This window comes from Rhamphochromis sp. 'chilingali' (assembly GCF_963969265.1).
Source record: "Rhamphochromis sp. 'chilingali' genome assembly, chromosome: 17".
Lineage (NCBI taxonomy): Eukaryota > Metazoa > Chordata > Actinopteri > Cichliformes > Cichlidae > Rhamphochromis > Rhamphochromis sp. 'chilingali'.
Genome location: NC_137944.1, coordinates 4192467 through 4214752, shown reverse-complemented (window position 1 = coordinate 4214752; position 22286 = coordinate 4192467). Strand labels below are relative to the sequence as shown.

At 39.7% G+C, this 22286-nt stretch overlaps 3 long non-coding RNA genes across 17 annotated transcripts; all 3 read right to left on the bottom strand.

Annotated features, from left to right (window-relative positions):
* Window positions 1-1509: 1509 nt before the first annotated feature.
* Window positions 1510-4949, bottom strand: LOC308384537. The gene is made up of 9 exons (XR_013969348.1): window positions 4908-4949; window positions 3956-4157; window positions 3695-3844; window positions 3382-3525; window positions 3137-3284; window positions 2955-3020; window positions 2526-2707; window positions 2315-2428; window positions 1510-1828 (listed from the first exon to the last, which is right to left on the bottom strand). It is a non-coding gene; the product is annotated as an uncharacterized lncRNA (long non-coding RNA).
* On the bottom strand, window positions 4941-10909 carry LOC308384534. 15 transcript variants are annotated; one of them, XR_013969340.1, is made up of 11 exons: window positions 10174-10909; window positions 9878-9989; window positions 9659-9741; window positions 9383-9560; window positions 9137-9236; window positions 7981-8052; window positions 7233-7887; window positions 6792-6878; window positions 6201-6243; window positions 5834-5958; window positions 4941-5010 (listed from the first exon to the last, which is right to left on the bottom strand). It is a non-coding gene; the product is annotated as an uncharacterized lncRNA (long non-coding RNA). The 15 variants fall into 15 exon arrangements; XR_013969343.1 differs by having other exon boundaries at window positions 7250-7887; XR_013969336.1 differs by having other exon boundaries at window positions 6201-6275; window positions 6792-7887.
* A 5205-nt stretch (window positions 10910-16114) lies between these two features.
* On the bottom strand, window positions 16115-16987 carry LOC308384891. The gene is made up of 3 exons (XR_013969422.1): window positions 16809-16987; window positions 16674-16730; window positions 16115-16240 (listed from the first exon to the last, which is right to left on the bottom strand). It is a non-coding gene; the product is annotated as an uncharacterized lncRNA (long non-coding RNA).
* Between the last annotated feature and the right edge of the window lie 5299 nt (window positions 16988-22286).

The following is a 22286-nucleotide window of genomic DNA, read 5'->3' as shown; positions in this document are numbered from 1 at the left end:
GTGAAGCTGACCCCCCACCCACTTGAAACGTAAAGGCAAATAGGCGGAGCGGTTAGTGCTACGTTTGTGCAGATTTGTGCAGGTAAAATTAGCGTTTGTGCTGCTACAGTTTTTGAGATATTAAACTTTATTTTATAGGTCATTCAAAGGTCACCATCCCCCCAGACTGCTCCAAAACAAACCAAAATGGTCTACTTTTTAGTGCTACGTTTGTGCTGATTTGTGCAGGTAAAATTAGCGTTTGTGCTCCTGTGATTTGAGATATCCTGTTATGGTTTACTGCTGAAAAATGTCTTTTTCAAATGACCTTTCACTTTGTGTGTTCACTTGTTCAATAAAGTTCTGTTAAAAAAACCCTCGTTGTATTTAATAAGCTAAATTTGTAATAAGTGTATTTTTTTTTAAACTTCAATTTCTTTACTTCAATCACTTTTTGTTCATGAAACCACGATGCAAATGCTTGAGTATTTATTTTTTTTTTAGAGTGGATTAAAAAAACTTTATTGAAAACTACATTTGAACATTTTACACTCCCATGAACACTTTTTGAGAAACGAACAAGCTAGCAGTCTTTTGCATCAAATACACATTTTCTGGCAGAAAAAACTATTTTTTGGCATTACTGTGTCTGAAGGATTCTTAGAACAGCGTTCATCTGATTTCTGAACAAGGTAAGCTTACATTTAAAATACTGAGGTTTTAGTTACTGAGTTAATACATGATATAGCTAACTGTCTGGATCAAAAGGATTTTTTTTCAATGTTAAACATTTTCAAAAATGTCCAAGAAAAAAGTTTCTAAAGCACTTTAAAACATGTAGTACACTGGACTAAAGTGCTGTACAGTACATGGGTTAAATACTCAGACTCAATTTAATAAACTCACAAATTCAATAGCTCCATCTTAAAAACAATAATTCCACAAAATATGAAAGTGTAGATTGGTGGAGAACTTGGGGGAGGGGTTGCTCCTGGCTGTATATATAGTTCAGAAATCACATTTTGCTCCATCATAATCAGTGTGTTGTTGTTTTTTTTAGATGCCTCGAAAGCCATCTGTAGACAAGGTTTCCATTTTTGCAGTTCTTTGCAATTCAAAAGAGGCCATAGTCCAAAATGGCAAAATAGCCACTCCAGCTGCATCAGTCTGGAAAGAGCTGAGTCAGCAGCTAGAAGACAAGATGTCAGCAAAGGCCCTGTACACTTTTGTGAAGCTAAATAGACACAACATCTGGTCAGCTTTGGAAATCAGTGATCAGGAAAGTAATAGTGAAGGAGAGTTAGATTCACATTGCATTTCTCCTGGACAAGAAAACTGTCAAGCTTTTGAACTAGAAGTCCCTTTTGAGGACTGGGTTAAATTTATTCCTGAAAAGGTTGAATACAATGACAAGTTTTCTCCTACCCAAAAAAGGGAATACACAATTTTGAAACCTGGCACTTGGACTCATATCATCAACGATCTTATATGGAAGATCAAAAATACATGTACACTTGTGTTCCGTAGAGCAAAGGTCCATCCAACTGTCAACAATAAATATCTGGACATCAGAGGCGACTGTAAGGAGTGTCATGGCCAGTTAGAAATGTCATGTGACAGACAGCCAGCAATTAATAGTCCAATGGTGCTCCAGTGTTTCATGAGAAATACAGATTTCTCCCTGCACACTGGCCACTCCAAGCGGTTCATGTCTGGAAACCTGCGTGAACAGATCGCTAAAGAGCTGTGTGAGGGCAGAATGGAACCAGCTGTATGGAGGTCAGCGAGGGCAGCAGATCTGATGGATGTTGGAGATCCTGAGCCAAGCCACCTTCCAAATTTGGCCACACTGCGAAAAGCCAAACAAGAGAGAAAAGACTTGGAATTAGGAGATAAGGACCCCATTGCATCTCTGCAATTGTTAAAATATAGTGTTCCTCACAGTGGTAGCATCCGAGATATTGGACTGGACAAGTTTTTCTGTCACTACTGGAGTCAAACACAGATGCATGTTTATAAGACATTGTCAAAAAAATCTCCCCCAACTGTGTGTTTTGATGCAACCGGTTCAGTTGTGAAAAAACTGCTGAGACCAAATGGCAAATCTGGCCATATCGTCCTTTATCAAGGTATTCTGAAAGAAAACAATTGCCCCAGTGTCCCAGTGGTGCAAATGTTGTCAGAGAAACATGATGTTAATGCCATCGCAAACTGGTTGACAGAATGGATTCGTGCAGGTGCACCTGTGCCAAAGGAAGCTGTGAGTGACTTTTCTCTGGCAATTCTGGGAGCTCTGGTCAAGGCTTTCACTCCTCATCCTGATCTGAAGTCCTACCTTAATGAATGCTTTCATGTCCTTCTTGGAACCCAGTCTGCCAAACCCCCCCCCCCTTGTTATATCAGGGTTGATGTTGCGCACTGCATCAAGATGATATGCCAGTGGGACTGCCTGAAGAAGAAAACACATCGTGTTAAAGATTTCTTTGTCAGGTCATTAGCAAAACTTCTTCAGCCTCAATGCTTGGACCATGCAAAACAGCTCCTACATGCTATCACTGTTGTGGCCCTCAGTGAGGCAGAAGGTGATGACAGTTCTGGAGCCCCTCTTCCTTCAGAAAGGTGCAAGAAATACTTGAAAGCCCAAATTGCTCAAGACTCCATCATCATTCCAGATGAACAGACGGAGGAAAGTGAGAGAGTGGATTCAGTGGATGAGATCCAGACTGACCTACGACAGTGGGTAACAGAAATATGTGAGGAGAGCAGGTCACTTACTGCAGCAAACAGGGATAGAGATAATATTCACTTCCTCCCTGAGATCATTCCTCATATAATAAGACTGGCAAGTTACTTGCCACTCTGGACAGGAATAATGGTCCCTCTCTTCCAAAGCACCAGCATCACAGCAAGTTCAGCCACTGTTGAAGCTGAGTTCAAAAACATAAAACATGGCCTTTTCAAACATGACAACTTGCCTCTTCGAGTCGATCGCTTCATTGCTCGTCATCTTTCATTCATCGAGGGAAATATGCGGATTTGTTCTGCAAAAGAAAAGGTCAAAGATGAGGCAACAGTGGGACCACTGAAAGTCACAGATGCCAATTCTGGATCCATGACGACTCACAATGCAGAAGACAAAATAAAAATGGATGCTCACCCGTTTGTGGGATCTGATGCTACCACAAACATTCTTCCGGCTGATGGGGATGCAGTTGAGAACTGGAGGGGCCTAGCTGTTCCACCCAAAAAAAGGAAGAGGACTTCCTACCTCTCTTCATGTACCGAATGGCTCCATGCAGATGAAACTTTTGGGGCCAAAAGAGTGAAAGTGGGATTATTAAAAAATGGAAACCTCCATCAGCCTATTAGATTAGGGGAATCGACAATCTCTGTGCTCAATACCTGTGCATTTGATGCATTTTTTCAGTGCTTATGTTGTGCCTTCTGTGACAGCTCCACATTTCAAAATGCTGTTCTGAAAGACAGTGAAAACCCAGTCCTGCAGCTGGTGAAAGCCATTGCCACAGATGGTGTGACCCAACAAACCTACAGGAGGAGAGCAGAGCTGCTTAGTGTAATGTTTGAAGCTGTCTCGTTGAGGTCTGCTGCGATCCAAATCGATGCTCAGTGCAATATCTCCGCTGTAATTGCTAAGACAATGAGGAACATCTCAAGTGTTTATTTTACCAAACACTGCTCCTCACAGCACTGCTACCTCAGCAAAGGGATGACAAGGGAAGTGCCATTTGTTTCTCCTGCCATCTCTGTCCTCAAAGAGTCTGGTATGGCTTATCTTGGCACGGCTGTGGAAGCAGGACTTGGCCTACCTGAGTCTACCTGCCTCAGGCCACTGTCCAATCCATCTCTGTGTCCATCAGAATTCAAAACAGAAGACAGCACCACAGGAAATGAGCTCTGTGCAGGGACAGTTACTCACAGCTACAACATTGGAGATATCGTGTGGATTGATACTGACCTTGCAAACCAAACAGAATTTCCACTGAATGAATTTCCCTCCAACCTGGTTCTCCAAGGAAAGTCGTTCACTTTGAGGGCATTAATTGCTTTCCATGGAAAGATGACCACTGATGGTTTGGGGCATTACACTGCATACTGCAGGAGAGCTCCATGTGTGTGGGAGTGCTATGATGACCTGGGAAATGGAGTGACAGGAGCATCTGAAAAGAAAAAAATACAACCCCATGCTGTGTTATACACAGTATAATGATTGCTGCCTGCATTTTTCTGTTTTATTTGGTTCATTACAGTTACATGTGTTCAAATGGCTAGTGTGTGTTATCAGTAAGTTCAGTTTTGCACATAAAGTTAAAGTTCTAAATTAAAAATCTTTTAACACTCTTTTCTTTGTCAGTCTGATGCATATTTGCTTTTACACACCCAGTCACCTTCACCCGTAGCCTTGAAAGTACCCGTTCCATTTTTCTGTCAATAATTTTTCTGTATTTGTTTTGTGTTTACCTGGTGGCTTAAGTCAGGGGTCAGCATCCTTTTCATTTCAAAGGGCCCCTTTTCCCCCTGCTGCTACAAAACCTGTCTAGAGCCTAAAAAAAGAAAGAGCCTATAAATATCTAGAAAATGAGTTGTTGTATCGTGTAAGCTATGGAAATGTAAATAAAAATGCTTATTTTTAGATTTGATAAGACAATGAATCATCAAAGCTTTATAACGGAAAAAAGTATTTGTTAAAATGAAGCCAGCTACGTGAGTCCTTTCCATAATAATTGAAAATTAGGAAAGATGGGCAACCAACTTGAAAATTACAGTAAACAGATTTGAACCTAAGAAACATTAAATCACTTTTAAAAGCCTTGTACATTCAGTGAATAGTCAATGCAGATATTTCATTAAAAAAAAAACTGTTAACAGAACCCTTTCTTGTTGTCTTTATAATAAAAAAAATGACTTACTTGGTCTTATAAGAGCCACAGTGGAGGGGCCGGAGAGCCACATGTTGAAGATCCCTCGCCTGGGTGCTGTGGAATATTCAGTTTTCTACACGTAGGTAACAACCTATCAAAGCAAACACTTCATTTTTTCTGAGACAGCTACATTAATAATAATGAACATATATAATTCAAAACAAAATCATAGAGGCCAACTGGGTATGTAAAAAATAATAATAATTTAGGTATACGTGAATCACTTCACATGAAACTCAGTTTTGCCACAGAAAAAATAAAAACTTTAGCCTACCTTGTGTACGTTTCTGCACTAGTAACAAAAGAAATATCAACCTTTCCGCTGAATAAATTGTGTTCCTAAAGTGTAAACTAATAAAAGTTAATATGCAGCAAGCCTAGAAAAAGTGCAAAACTCCACAGCTGCTGAAACTCACTGCCACAGACACTGGTGTTATACAGCGTAGGCCGTGATAATTAAAATCATTATATCTCAGATACTGTAGCAGCACAAACGTAGCACTAAAAAAGTAGACCATTTTGGCCCGTTTTGGAGCAGTCTGGGGGGATGGTGATGTCATCAGCAAAAAATATAACTTTTAATATCTCAGATACTGTAGCAGCACAAACGCTAATTTTACCTGCACAAATCAGAACAAACGTAGCACTAAAAAAGTAGATCATTTTGGTTTGTTTTGGAGCAGTCTGGGGGGATGGTGACCTTTGAATGACCTATAAAATAAAGTTTAATATCTCGGAAACCGTAGCAGCACAAACGCTAATTTTACCTGCACAAATCAGCACAAACGTAGCACTAAAAAAGTAGACCATTTTGGTTTGTTTTGGAGCAGTCTGGGGGGATGGTGACCTTTGAATGACCTATAAAATAAAGTTTAATATCTCGGAAACCGTAGCAGCACAAACGCTAATTTTACCTGCACAAATCTGCACAAACGTAGCACTAACCGCTCCGCCTATTTGCCTTTACGTTTCAAGTGGGTGGGGGGGTCAGCTTCACTCTGCTCCGAAAGGCCCAGTGGTGCAGGAGACTTTCAATGACCTGAGGAGTATAATAAATAAGCTTTTATTACTTTGTAAACATGATAAAGTTTTGGAATACAAAGGTTAATAAAGATTTTTTTTACTTGCGTATATTCAGTATTCGGTCATGAGGATATGCCTGGAATGTCGATCTAAAGCAGTACTTACTGAATGTGTAGGGAACAACTAATGTTCTGCCCCAGCTTTAACGTTAACCTTATGCAGTACTTTTTTCTTTTTTTAATTAACTGGATTACATACCTCTCCAACAAGCCAGCTGTGTGGTCTAAGGGTCAGGAACTCACTGTGATGTATGACAAAGTTGTTACCTCTAATCTGAGATGGGACCACAGAAACAACAACTTCCGTTTACTGTTGTTTCCACAAATATGCGACCTGTGTCGCATGTTTGTGGACAACACATTTGAAGACAATAGTAACTAAATTCAAATAATTCTTCTTATGAGAACATTCATTGTAATCGATTACAACGGTTTTAAATCTAATTTTTAAAAGTATTTTTGTACCTGACGCAACAACACGAAAACATCTCCAAATTTGACATAGATTTTAATGTAATTTATTTGAGATGTTAAACTACATTAAGAAATTAAAAATTGAGTCAGTTACTGTTGTTTTTGTAATATTAAGGCCAGTAACATGTAAAAGTTACATTTATTGTTGGACTGACATTTGTCATTTTTCTGTGGTCTGTACTTTTCATTCATCAACACATACATATAATAAAATCTAATATATAATTACAAAAATATGTACAAACAAACTTGGTTTTTCAAACAGATGACATAGTTATTGAATTGATTGTGAATGAGTTTGTTTGTGAAACATCACCTGTGATGCAGTGTCCTTTGTCAGACCGGTTGTTTTTCTCACAAGGTGCTCTGTCCTTTCCAGTGTAGATGGAGAATCCTCTGGCCCCTTGATTTGTGGTTTGAATTTAAACGAAAATATTTGTTACTGCTGTGATCATTTTAATTTTTTTATTAAGGAAAAAATTGCATTACCTTTTGCATGAATTACACGTTTTTAATGTTGATATATTTCACATAATACTCACTAAGTGCGGTGATTACAAAATCATAACAAATGAAGAAGAACAACATAGCCTGAATGTATTTAATGACTGCTAATTTTTATTGCACAATTTGAAAAGGGTTATTCTATGCATCAAAGATGCTCTAATTCTTAAGTTTCACTTATTATTTCATAATAATTACTTATTCATGCTTATTGTTATAATTGTTTTTCTAACACTAAAGATGACAATTATACTTTAGAAATGGGTATACTCGCTGTCCTCCTGACATCAGAGAGTGGCTCCAAAAGGATCTCTTTGAAGGCCCTTTCCATTTCCTTCACGGTTGGATCATCGTTTTTTACCAGGTGTATTTCAAATGGAGGACTTGTGCGGTTCTTATGTTCAAAGTACTTTTTGATTGTGGTGACTACAACATCAGCACAAATTGAGACTGGAAAGTTGAATATTCCAGAGCTCACTGCTGGAATGGCAACAAAGGAAAATTTGTGCTCCTCTGCACATGTCATGACGTTCAAAATACCTTTAGTCAAAAGTTTCTTTGCATGGGATATCATGTGCACTGTTGGGTCATTCTGCAGACACGGGCCTACCAAATGAATCAGCTTCATGCAAGGTAGTTTGCCTGCTGTGGTAACTGCAACTTGTCCAGCCTTTTAATTTGCCATTTTTGGCAATGAAGAGATCACTCTCTGCTTGGATAGTATGTCCTCCAGTAGCAGACAGTGCCTTTGCAAGTCCACCCATGTGAGAGAGACTTTCATTAGCTGCATTAACAATTGCATCCACTTTGAAGGCACATAAATCTCTTTTCCGTACTGTGACCGATGCTTTATTAGCCATGTATGTTGCTATTTTTTGGCAAACGGCTATTTGTTCCTGGCTCTCATCCTACAAAGATAGACACATGTCAATTTTCAGAGTCATTTATGACAATAACACACAAAACATAAATGTAGACATTAAAAACATTTCTAAAAATACCTGGTTTTGACAAGCATCATATTGTTTGTGCTGTTCCTGTTTAAAGGTTTGAACAGTGTTCTTCCCTTTTACCTCTTAACAGAACATTTTTGAATGACTTTATATAATAGAATATATTATACAAAAGAATATGGTCATGAATGAGACAAACGTGTTCTGATTTGAGATGTATGTAACGAGTGAGCATCTGTCCTGCTGTTGGTGTACCATACAGGAACTGATATGACTGTGTATGAGTGCCTAGTCCCCTTAAAGGATTCTGTCCAACATTACATCCCAAGTAAACAGAGGAACTATGAGATAAAAACATTGTCAGTATGTGATGCCCGGTCCAGCTGTACAGAGAACATGCTAGTGTAGATTGCTAAATATAGTAGGTCTCCAAAAGACAATGATCACCCTTGAAAGCTTGTTTAATTCATATGCCCTTGGCCTACAACTGCTGAAAACAAAGCTGTACATGGTGTGACCAGCAAAAAGCAAAAAACCTGAGCTTCCTCCTGCACTTATGTCACCTATGGACATGCATTTTTTGGCATTAAAGTGGGGGTTCACTAAGGCCCATGCCTAGGTGTAAGAAAATGTCAAAACACATAAAGATTTCAGGTAATCAGTTGGAATACAGTTTGATAAAACATTGAAACATGGAGACGGATGATAATTTATAATTCCATCCATCCATTCGCTTCCGCTTATCCTTTTCAGGGTTGTGGGGGGTGCTGGAGCCAATCCCAGCTGTCATAGGGCGAGAGGCAGGGTACACCCTGGACAGGTCGCCAGTCTGTCGCAGGGCTAACACACAAAGACAGACAACCATTCACACTCACATTCATTCGCACATTCACACCTAGTGGCAATTTGAATTATCCAATTAACCTATCCCCACAAACTGCTTGTCTTTGGACGGTGGGAGGAAGCCGGAGTACCCGGAGGGAACCCACGCAAACACGGGGAGAACATGCAAACTCCACACAGAAAGACCCCGGCCTGATGGTGGAATTGAACTCAGGACCTTCTTGCTGTGCGGCAAATTTATAATTGATGCTTTATAAATAGTCAAAGCAGACGCTTTACCCCAGAGGACCAAAGGAGTATGGCAATCGGGAGGACATCACAAGGTTTAATTATTGAAAATAATGGGAACATGATGACTTACCTCAGTTTTCTTTTTCTTCAGTGGCAGTTCTGTCACTAACGGTGACACGTACACACCTTTTCGTTTAAGGCGTTTGTCTTTCCATTTCCACGCGAAAAGACTGTTGATTACACATACATACTTTTAATGCTTACTTATTTTATTATCTCTTAATTCTATAGTCATAGCCAAATGTTTTCACTTTTTCTTAGTTTCTTGTTCTAGTTGTATAAAACACAATTTTCATTATTAGAAAGTTATTCATACCTTTTTGTCTTGATTTTTTCATGTCTGCATATTCAAGCAGGAGGGCATCGTGCATTTTTTGACAAATTTCCACAAAGTCATCAAGCCTTGTCAGTCTCCTTCTCTGGATACGGATTTTTTTCAAATCCCACTGGCTTTTCTCCATGATTCCTTGGGTTCTGTTGTCTTGTGTAAAATTCTTAAATGCAATAGTACATTGTTTAAGTCAGTATCTATGTATTGTAAATTTATATACAATTTATGTTTCTTTTTCACTTATTCTTCTCGCTATGATACCTGGTTCTTGGATTGCTGAATGTCACCATAGAGTTTACTGAGCTGCTGGTAAGCAGGACCAGTACCATGATGTCCAAGATCCCCTAAGGAGAATACAAGTAATTCAAAAACATAATTAAAATGGATAATTCAACATTTAGCAGATTTACATCAATTTAAGATAGTAATACATCATTGATGACCACAAAGTTGCATGTGGTAGAAGGTGATTTACCAGACCGGCAATAAATTTGGGTGCATGAAAAATGTTTCTTTCGCCCTCACAGTCCAGTGTTGCATTGTCAACAATTGTCTGGAAATGGGTCTTCAAGGGGGCATTCTGAACATCAGTCTGTAAAACAGATACATATCTGTATTCAGCAAGTTATCAAACCATAGAAAAATTAATTATATAAAATGTCATTGTGGTTTAAAATACATATTTTTAAAATAATGTGAATTCGTTAATTCATTTGGGTCAGACACAAGTAAAAATGTTATTAATATGGTTACTTAAAAAATAAATCTTAGCTAACCTTGTAATCTTCAGCAATCACAGTCTTTTCATCCAAATCCAGGGTCCCCCGTTTTTGCATAAGGATTTTCAAGTTGTTGTAGTGTTTTGTTACGTTCCTTCCACTACAAGGACTGCAAAACACTATTGCTGCACTATGGACAACATCATCCATGTCTTTTAAGTAGTGCTGTCAATAGATTAAAAAAAATTAACTAACTAATCTCACAATTTTCTGTTATTAATTGCGATTAATCTCAATTACTTTATTAATAGCCTGGCTCCAATTACATTTTTTTTATTCTTTATATTTTAAGTAATTATCGTTGTTCACCGAAGTCCAGTGGTCTCCGGTGAGAGCGACATTCCTTACTTGCACAAGCTTGCTGGACTGCTGAGCCCTCTGGTCCCCATACAAAGTGTGCAGTCTCGACACAATGGTTCCTAGCTATCCAAACAACCAAGGAATTGGTTACCTTTTCTCTCACATTTTTTGTTATTCGTCCACAAGCACCATACTCCTGAAGCGTAGACTGGCGAGGTCCCGTAGAGGTGGATTCAGTTGGGTGTTTTGCTCTCAGGTGATACGCCAGTGATGAACTGCTTCTGTGGTACTTGAATTCAGCGTTGCAAATTGTGCATCTTACTCTCGTTTTGTCCAACAAGCCATCAGGCAACTTCTTAAAGAGAAACTTTCCACCCAAAAGTCCGCCCTCGTCCATGCTTGCGTGTGTTAGCTAGATAGTAGCATGGTGTCACTTCTTCTTCTAATCATTTCTGTTAGGCCAAACGCCAGCATAGCACACTGTTGCCCCCTCCTCCAGAGGTGCTCATGAATTTAAAGGTCTTAGATTACAGGAAATTAATAAAAAAACAAAATCAGCGTTAAATTTTTTTAATGCATTAAACATTTCGCGTTGATCTTAACAATTAACGCGATAATTTTGACAGCACTACTTTTAAGTTATCCCAGCATGCAAGGAGCCCAAACACATGCATTCCAAGCCTGTAGTTCTCTGGAATGCTGGGAAAATGAACGAATGAAATCACTGTTAGTAGGACCTTTACATTACAAATCTTGTATTCTTTTTTAATTATTGATATAAATGTTTTTTACGAAGGTCCTTGGCATTTTTCATGACATGGCTCAAACATCGATGAAGAATGGGAATGTTGAATTGCTGTGCTGAATGCTGGCCACTCAGTAAGACATAGTACTTCTGCAGCAGATCCTCTAGACTTGTTCTGCAGAATGTCATGGAAATGGATCGGAGGAGTACCAGGGATCCATCACACATGAACATGACAGGCCTGTTGTAGGCCCGATTACCAAATGCTCTGACCAGATCAGTCTGAAAGGCCTGCAAGAAGTATGTCACAGAGGCTGTAGTGTGGTCACATGTGACATATGTAGCAACTGGAAGAGGAGAAGCACCTTTGGATGGGTTTCTGACAACCAACTCATACACATAGTATGGTGGCGTTCCAGCACTTTCTTTTCTTATTATACTTCCAGTGGCATCAAAGTACACAATGTCTTCTTTGCATCTTTGATGGAAAACTGACCAGGTTTTCTTAGACCACAGCATTACGCCCTTTGGATGCATCAGAATCTTCTGCAGTACGTCCTTTTCAGTGTCCTGATACTGTTGAATTATCTTTTGTAAGCTAATCAACTCGTTGGGATCTGCTCTACTGGCTTTTCTTTCAGACCATGTAATGTTTTTCAAGATTTCTTTTGTTGGAGCATCATCCCTGTTGCCAGATTGGATCACCTTTTGTGGCACTTTCTGTAAAGACTCCAAGTACAAGCTCCTTGGTAATTTGTTTTTGAGGAGTTCTCCAGCACTTTGACGTGATTGTGCACGCACAGGCTGCCTTTTCAGCTCTTTGTTATTATGGCAGACCTCACCTCCTTTGAAAACGACTTCTGCTTTCAGTGTCTCTTTGTCATAAACCACCACAGCCACAGTGACAGGGCAGTCCTGAAATCTGCAGTACCCCATAAACCTGAAAACCGGTGCCTTTGATCTTGAAGAGAGTTTTTTCACACTGTCTCCGAAATCCAAAACTGCAGTACGGATTAAGGGTTCTGACTCCACTGGCAATTATATTTGTCCACTTGCAGTCCTTTAAATAGTCTTCCTGACTGATGTTGCCGTAACTCCTTCCATTTATTCTCATTTATGAAGAAGAAACTTTTCTGCTGTGGCAAACCAGATGTGAAAAATATTTCTTCTGAACTGCTACTGTCTGTGTTGACCTTAGCTGATTCATCTGATTCATTCCTCTGCAACATTCAGATATACATTAAAAAAAATATATATATATATAAACACTTTCAATGTTTGTCACTACAGTGTCTCTATGAAAATCCTTTTTCTATGCCAACAACATAACAGGTAGCATTTAGATTTTTGGACATACACGCGCTAACTAACACAGCCCTTGTTAACGTTTATTTGCTAAGAAACTATCTCTAAGTTCTAAATTGTAAAATTCACAGTGCAAATTACTGTAATTAACACTATAGTTAAAAAACACAAGCACTAATTCACTGTGTAATACACATTCCCTAATTGATTTATTAATATTAATAATGTCATACTATGTTACATATACATTTTGAGTGGCTCCTAAACCACAAAAACAAGCTGTTAAAGACCGTTGCTCCGAATGGACTTTACAATCATTATCACAATCACCATGACTTGAAAGAGTCATTGTGTCAAGCCAATGCAAATCGTTGCTTAAAAGAGAATTTATGACCTTATGTGACAAAAACACTTTTGTAAGATGAGTTATTTATCATGGTGAACAGTGTTACTTATTATGGTTGTTTTACAAGTAATGCAACCAAACATTGATTTTGTTTTAACGTATTTGTTCGTACTAGAAAATGTTACGTATTTTTCAATTATCTCAATGTGTTATCACTTCTTTTTCTTAATGAATATATATATTTAAGAAAAGATACAACATCAAAAGTCAAACGACTGAACAGTTTTCACTACGCTTAAATGGAGGGTGTTACTTTTAAATGTACGCCTAAGGCTACGTTCACACTGCAGGTCTTAATGCTCAATTCCGATTTTTTGATCAAATCCGATTTTTTTGTCTGCTCGTTCACACTACAAATAAAATGCGACAGCAAACGCTCTCTAGTGTGAACGCTCAAAGCGGCCCGCATGCGCAAAAGAAGATGTCACACACAACGCGCTCTGTTTAGACCCAGAGGAACAGTATTGTTTGACTGATGGCCCTTAATATAAAGACTTCGGTCTTCACGTTTCCCAATTTTTGCTTTAAGTTATTTTGTTATTTACATAATAATGTAAATAACCTAATAATTATCCTTATTGCCGTTTAAGAGAGGAGCAGTGCTTCAAAGGATAGCTGTAGATTTCTGTCAGAATCTGCAGATTATACAGTACAAATAAAATGTTTACGTTGTCTTCCCAACAGTTTCACTGACATCCACACTGGATGGCCAGGAAGCGTTCGCGATGTCTTCTCGGGCGCTTCTCTGGCGCTGATAATTGGCTTCAGTCTTGTGTCGGTGACGTAAAAGGCGGATTTAATGCGACTTGACCGTTCAAACAGCAGTCGATTTCTAAAACATCGGATATGTATTGGATTCAGTACCACATACGAAAGTGACCCAGATCGGATTTGAAAATGTCGGATTTGCGCCGTTCACACTGTCATAGCATGATCGGATATGGGTCGCATAGGGTCAAAAAATCGGATTTGATGCGCTTTCGCCTGCAGTGTGAACGTAGCCTAAGAGTACAAAATCTAATCTTAGGTATATGTTATATTTCTATATATACTAACCAATGGAGAGCATATATCAATATTATTGAAGTTTTCAAATTCTAAAAATTATGATTTTAGACACATTTCTGGACAAAGACTATATACAAAGCGCAAACAATCTAAAACAATTTTCTCTAATTAGACTGAGGAAAATAACTGGCATTAAAAGGCTGGAATGTTCTCGTTTCTTGTTAATAGTCCAATTTTAGTGTTAATTACTCACCTTTCCATTTTATTGTTGGTGGGTAAACCGAAAATTTTTGTCCACGTAGGCCTCGAAGAAAAGTTCAGTGTACTAATAATAATTATGTAATGACAGCGTAACCACATATAACCGTTTCCTGTCGCAATGAAAGCTACTGTGAGATTATTCTATTATCTTATGCCACGTTATACCCCTAATTAAAGATTGTGAAACTATTATGTAGTTTTAGTTTGCATTATTCTCCTGAATTAGAAGAAGGTGATAACTATTACATTTGTGAAACTGGTTTGTATTACATTGGACTGCTGATTTATTGTGAATGAATGATATTGTTTTATGATGCATTATACTGCTGAGTTATAAGAAATACTGTTTTCAGAGAGTCAGGACCTTGTTTTCTGATAATAGAGGAGACGGAGAGCACATTCCACGGAAGCTTCACTCCCACCGTTGTTGAAGGCAGACGAAATAGGGAGCCAAGGCCATAAGTTAGGCTCGTTTTTGATTAGAGAGTCCCAAACATGATAGCTTGAACCAAGTTTGAATAATTAAGAGACCAATTGAGGAGATACGTGAGGGAGGCGTAGTAGGGAAAGGTGTTTGTTTTGTCTCATGTCTCAGAGGGTGTTGTCTCATTCCCTGGGCCAGAGGACGGCTAGAGAGGGTCAGAGCGAGGGCAGTGGACCTGGGAATGGTGACCCGGGCCCATCATGCCATTGATGGACATGGAGGCAGCTGAGTGGGCCGAGGAGTGACACAGCGCAACGTATGGTGACCTCTTGTGGTCAAGAGTTCAAGAGAGGGAGTGTGGAGATCAGGGAAATATTTTACTGCTACTATTCATAACCATCATTACCATTACATTAATTATAATTTCATCAAAGCATTCATTCAATAGATTACACATGTTCTTAGTTAAGGTTATTACACCTATCACAGAGAGCTTCTGTCTGGTAAAAGGTCAGAAGCGTCAACGGGCGGGGTGAGGCAGAGTGCATTTTGAGGTTGAGACACACACACACACACACACACACACACACACACACACACACACACACACACACACACACACACACACACACACACACACGGGTCTATGTGGTATGGAGGGACTATCCTACGTCAATCCGCCCGGTGGTGGTTTAAGTGGACTACCCTTTTCAAAGGACTTGGAGCCAAGGGAGCGAGGTTAAAGTGTTCGAAAAAATCTGAAAAAAATTTGGGTCACTTCAGACCTCATACACTCCCTATAGAAGTCTAGATACACTGATACACATCAACCAGACTCTATTGTGTTTTCTGGAGACATTGTCCACTTGACAACAATGTGTTTTATGAGGTCCAAAAAAAATAATATTGGGTCTTTAAAGGGACAATGATGTAATATTTAAATAGCTCATCATTACCATGAATACACATCTGACAGGACACAGGATTACTGGAACATCATTTTATTAGTGTTCTTGGATCTGAACATTAATTTTAACCATAAATAAAAAAGAAATCTATGGACAAAAATGCCCACGCTTCCCACAGAAATATAAAAATATAGAAAACAGAAAAATTAATAACATTTAAAATGAATTTTAATAGTCTAAAGGTAAATATTAAGGGGAGAAAATATGCATTTATAATTTTTTATTTTAAATATAACCTGTCAAAAAAAACCCTAAATAAATTAAATGTAAAAATTATGAAATACAAACTACTTCTGTAATTGACAAGAACTTTTTTTTTTTCTTTAAACAGAACATCAGTGTTAACAACAATTGGCAATCTGACCAAGATGTAAAACCACATCTGGCTAAACAGTTATTTTAGTTCATTTTTGTCTGCCTTTTTGCAGTTAATCCTCTGTTTCTTACAAAATCTCTTATGTTTTGAACTGTTCTTCCTGCCAACACCAGATCTTCTACCAATTTGCAATGACTGCATTCATTTTTGGTGGCTAGTTTCCCTTCGTTTATGTGGTCTTTAAAATGCCTCATCACTGCAGCAACCTCAGCCTTGGACCACATGTTTTTGGGAGCTCTTCGGGAATTGTGGGATTGAGCAGCATTTTTCTCTGGAAGATATATAAAGTAGTAGTAGTTAAAACAAACAAAAAACCAAACAAAAAAAACAAAAAAACATTTGCTTGTTAAAAGAATGGATGCTACCCTGTACTAACTTCTGAAATGTGTTGCTACCATCAATATCAAGACGAGCTAAAATTCTCTTTGAAAATTTATCAAATTTCTAAAATGAGACAACATTTAGCGTTCCACTGTGAATAAAAGACTGAATAAAAAAATGAATAAAAGTCTCTTGATGCATGCTCAATCATCCAGGTAAGTAAATCCCAAAACGTTGATTCTGTTAATCTGGACGTAGCGTTTTCAGTGGGAGAAACATTTTGTCACTCATCCAAGTGACTTTTTACCACCACTCTGCAGTTTGCCATATGTTGCAAAGTGATGAAACAATAATAAGCTTAGAGAACCAACTGCACCCCTTACCTTCAGAGGGAGCAGCAGTCTCACTTGCTGCAGGCATTGTGAGTGGTCCTTCATCTGCTGATTACACAATTTGATTAAGTTTTAATATTTGTAACAAACATTTTATCCACAGAAACGAAGCTAGTGGTAACTTACCACAATCTACAGTGTCTTGGAGCTGCGCTGTGTTTGTGGAATCAGCTACTGCATGTACAGGCTCACTGGTGCCACACGCCGACATTGTGAGTGCTGTGTCATCATCATCTGATTCACTCTCACTGTCCTTTGTTTCAGCATCACTTAATGCAATTTCATCTGAGAAATTGTGGGGGGAAAAAAACAAACACAAACACAACCCCCCCCAAAAACCTCACATTAACAACGAGATATGACAAAATACAGAACAAATACTGGAAATTATAGTACATAGTTTTACTATTTAAGGCCACCACTCTGCAGTTTGCCAAATGTTGCAAAGTGATGAAACAATAGACTTTAAGAACCTTAAATCATGGACATTTAACAGAATGGTCTGTGCTTTTAGGTTTTAATTCTGTTGATAAAGCATAATATTCAACTACTGCCCTAATATTTGCTCCTTTCGATACAAACCTTCTATTTTGATCTCATCCAGTGATTTCCCCTGGATCTGGGAAAGATGTCCTTTTTCCAGTGTTAAAAGCAGTTTGGAAATCTTGGCCAGCTGTGTTGTGGGAACTTGTAATCTGTAGAATTCGCGGTGAACGCGGATATCATGACCCAGGAAATCTGCAACCTGATCAAGTTCGTTGTTTTTCAAATTAAGGACTTGTGAGAGTGGGGCAACATGTTTTCTGAGCTGTGTCGATCTTAGATACTCAGGCTGCTTTGCTCCACACTGGTGTGCATGAACATGCAAGGAGTCCATTCCTCTGTAATGACTCATTGATCGGGGTCTTGCAAAGAGGTAGATATTAGTGGCACAAATACCACAGCCAGGCCTCCTACTAACCAGTAGTGACAGAGCATCCAGCATGCTTGGTGTTAGCAGAACTGGAACATTTCTGTCCCTTTTTCCCATTATTTCTATTCTACAGAAATAGTTACAGAGTCTCTGTTCCATTTCTGAGAGCCCCATGGCAACATCTGTGTGGAGTGCCGTTTTGTCTCTTTCAAGAAAACTTTTGAGGCGCATCTTTGAAACCTCTCCAGAACGTCTTCGGTTGAACACAATGATTTGTGAGAGTGTAACTTGTGCAAGTTGGGCATAATTCTGAGCTGTGGCTTCGTTCTCCAAGCTGCAAAAGGCACTTTCTGCAGATTTTTGAAGGTAGTGATGGAGAATCCGAACATCTTCTGTAAAGGGCAATGTTGATGGCTTGTTAAACTTTGCCTCACTCAATGTGTTCAAGGCACGATGAGACACCATCTCGGACCATTTGGAGACATACAACTTCTTGAACGCATCAGTGGACTTGATTAGGGCTTCATCCTCTGTCATGAGGGCACGACAATGGATAATGTCAGACATTTTATGCAGTGTATGTCCCAGTTTCAGCACAAGGCTTGGAGTTTTGTATGACAGTGTCTCTTCATCAAAACTTGAAACTTTCTTTACTGCTTGCACAACTCTCTGGAAATTAGCAGGCTTAATAGCTTCTTCCATGTTATGCACTGAGGATTCTGTGCGCAGACACAACAACAAACGTCCCGCTTCACGAAGCTTCTGTCGTATATAATCATACTTTGTAGGGTCTTGTCCATGTTTATTGTAGAGGGACTAGGCAAACTGAATAACAGTAAAGTCATTTCGCACAGCTGAGGCAATCTCATCTTGTTTCATAACAGCAAGAACCTTCCAGACTCCACTTGACACCTGCGGATAACACTGAGACTCCAGAGTTAAAGCCAGGCCGAGTACTTTGGTTCTTCCAGGTTCTTTATCCGTGTCATCTTTTGGTTTGTTAGGACATCTGCGGACATGTCTCCAAAGATCCTTGCGAACATACATCCCTTGACAATAAAAGCAATGAGCAAACTTTCCCTCTACTGCTTTAATCTTGGGTCTTCTCTTCACTTTCAGTGGTCCCACTCCACCATGCAAAACTGCAGCATTATGCTTAAAATTTCCCTTATTTCTCAATTTCTCTAACAGACTTTTACGCTCGTTTGAGTCTCTAGGCAGGGAAAATGCATGCACAACATCAGGAGCTGTTTTGTGCGTTTTCAGGTGGCGGGAAATTTTAGCTTGTGGTTTGCCACAAAAATAGCAGTAATTTCTTTTACTTAAAGTCATTTTTTCTGATTCAGTTTCGCAAAGCTCACTTTATCTTGTGGCTTGTCCTTTGTCAAGTTGTGGATTAAATTCATTGAATCTGATTGTTCATGCGCTTTGGAGATGTCATCTTGGCATAGCAGACCTTTTGATGTGCTTGGCAATAATGAGATGTCTTCATCTGAATCTTCATCATATGACTCTGAATCTGGCACATATTCTTCTTCTGATATGCTGTGGTTGCCATCATCATCGCTTGATATTTGACATCCTCCCCTGAATATTCAGAAATTTCTTCTTTCTGGAATGTAAGAATAAAAGTTATTTTAATTGATCAATACTTTAGACAGGTAAAAAATAAACTGAAAAAAGTCAAGCCAAATATGAATGGGATACACACCTGTGTTGACTGGTGGCAATTCTCATTTGCCAATTTTGCAAGGCAGGATTTGTGCCAGACCCCTAAACAAACTGAAACACATTTTAATAGACTTAATTTAGCTTTGCAGTTCTATTTAAGTGAAGTAGTTTTTTGTCAAAGCATTACAGTAATGTCAAATGCTGAAAAAAAAAAACCCCAAACTGTTCACACTTAAGGATATTTTAATGACTACACATACACTGCTAATCCCCCCCCCCCCCCCCCCCCCAAAAAAGGACATCCCAGATGTGAATGAATGAATTATTCTTATTAAATACTTTGTTCTTTAGGTAGTTGAATGGCATGAAAGTGTGTAGTTGAATGTGTGTGGCCTCCAGATGCCTGTATGACTTCCCTACAATGCCTGGGCATGCTCGGGATGAGGTGGCGGACGGTCTCCTGAAGGATCTCCTCCAAGACCTGGACTAAAGCATCTGCCAACCCCTGGACAGTTTGTGGTGGATGGAGTGAGACATGATGTCCCAGATGTGCTCAATTGGATTCAGGTCTGGGGAACAGGCGGGCCAGTCCATAGCATCAATGCCTTTGTCATGGAGGAACTGCTGACATACTCCAGTCACATGAGGTCCAGTGTCGTCTCGCATTAGGTGGACCCCAGGGCCAAACGCACCAGCATGTGGTCTCACAAAGGGTCCGAGGATCTCATCTTGTTACCCAATGACAGTCAGGCTCTCTGGCAGGCACAGAAATGCCACCCCACACCATTACACACACAATATGATCATGCTGGAGGATGTTGCAGGCAGCAGAACGTTCCCCACGGCATCTCCAGACTGTCACGTGCTCAGTTTGAACCTCCTTTCAGCTGTGAGGAGTAGGGCTGGGCCATATTATACCATTCACGGTAATGTATAATGTTAGGCAACGATAGGAAAATGAAATATCGCGATAGAATGGGAGTAAAACGCGCATACGCAGTGCCTTTGTTTTCATACGCACATGGCCGCTTGTTGAGTGAAACAGATGAACCAGAATTGGTTTGTAAAAATGGTGCAACTTCAGTGATGTGGAACTGGTTTGGTGTTTGTCCGTCAGATACACGACAAAGCACATTTTTTTGCAGAACATGCAAGCGGCCGTTGTTATTGTCGTATTTGTCGGACTAAGATGCTCTTAAATCTGGGTCCTAAACTCCGTAATCTTCAGGTCAAACAACACTGCAGCATCACTGAGAGTTAAAAACTTTCTCAATTCTTTCATCTTTAATAAAACGATCAGCATTGCTACTTTACCAGGTGTAACTATAAAGTTTAACTTCCAGGCATCCATGAAAACAAAATGTATTACATTTAACGGAGTTAGAAGTTAGCAGGAAGCTAGCGGAAGTTAGCTCGCTAGTTTCGCTAGTTACCTAAGCATGATATTGCATGTTCTGACTGAGAGATTTCTGAAAAAATTCAAACGTACAGCTCTGCTATCACTTCCAACATGAACGAAGACAGGAAACTAAACAGCAGTGACGTTTGTAGGGTTACTGAAGTTGGGCTAGCTGGTATATAATGATGTGCTACGTGATCGCTAGCGACACAGCTACAGTGGGGCAAAAAAGTATTTAGTCAGCCACCGATTGTGCAAGTTCCCCCACCTAAAATGATGACAGAGGTCAGTAATTTGCACCAGAGGTACACTTCAACTGTGAGAGACAGAATGTGAAAAAATAAATCCATGAATCCACATGGTAGGATTTGTAAAGAATTTATTGGTAAATCAGGGTGGAAAATAAGTATTTGGTCAATAACAAAAATACAACTCAATACTTTGTAACATAACCTTTGTTGGCAATAACAGAGGTCAAACGTTTACTATAGGTCTTTACCAGGTTTGCACACACAGTAGCTGGTATTTTGGCCCATTCCTCCATGCAGATCTTCTCGAGAGCAGTGATGTTTTGGGGCTGTCGCCGAGCAACACGGACTTTCAACTCCCGCCACAGATTTTCTATGGGGTTGAGGTCTGGAGACTGGCTAGGCCACTCCGGGACTTTCAAATGCTTCTTACGGAGCCACTCCTTTGTTGCCCGGGCGGTGTGTTTTGGATCATTGTCATGTTGGAAGACCCAGCCACCTTTCATCTTCAAAGTTCTCACTGATGGAAGGAGGTTTTGGCTCAAAATCTCACGATACATGGCCCCATTCATTCTGTCCTTAACACGGATCAGTCGTCCTGTCCCCTTGGCAGAAAAACAGCCCCATAGCATGATGTTTCCACCCCCATGCTTCACAGTAGGTATGGTGTTCTTGGGATGCAACTCAGTATTCTTCTTCCTCCAAACACGACGAGTTGAGTTTATACCAAAAAGTTCTACTTTGGTTTCATCTGACCACATGACATTCTCCCAATCCTCTGCTGTATCATCCATGTGCTCTCTGGCAAACTTCAGACGGGCCTGGACATGCACTGGCTTCAGCAGCGGAACACGTCTGGCACTGCGGGATTTGATTCCCTGCCGTTGTAGTGTGTTACTGATGGTGACCTTTGTTACTTTGGTCCCAGCTCTCTGCAGGTCATTCACCAGGTCCCCCCGTGTGGTTCTGGGATCTTTGCTCACCGTTCTCATGATCATTTTGACCCCACGGGATGAGATCTTGCGTGGAGCCCCAGATCGAGGGAGATTATCAGTGGTCTTGTATGTCTTCCATTTTCTGATGATTGCTCCCACAGTTGATTTTTTCACACCAAGCTGCTTGCCTATTGTAGATTCACTCTTCCCAGTCTGGTGCAGGTCTACAATACTTTTCCTGGTGTCCTTCGAAAGCTCTTTGGTCTTGGCCATGGCGGAGTTTGGAGTCTGACTGTTTGAGGCTGTGGACAGGTGTCTTTTATACAGATGATGAGTTCAAACAGGTGCCATTCATACAGGTAACGAGTGGGGGACAGAAAAGCTTCTTACAGAAGACGTTACAGGTCTGTGAGAGCCAGAGATTTTCCTTGTTTGAGG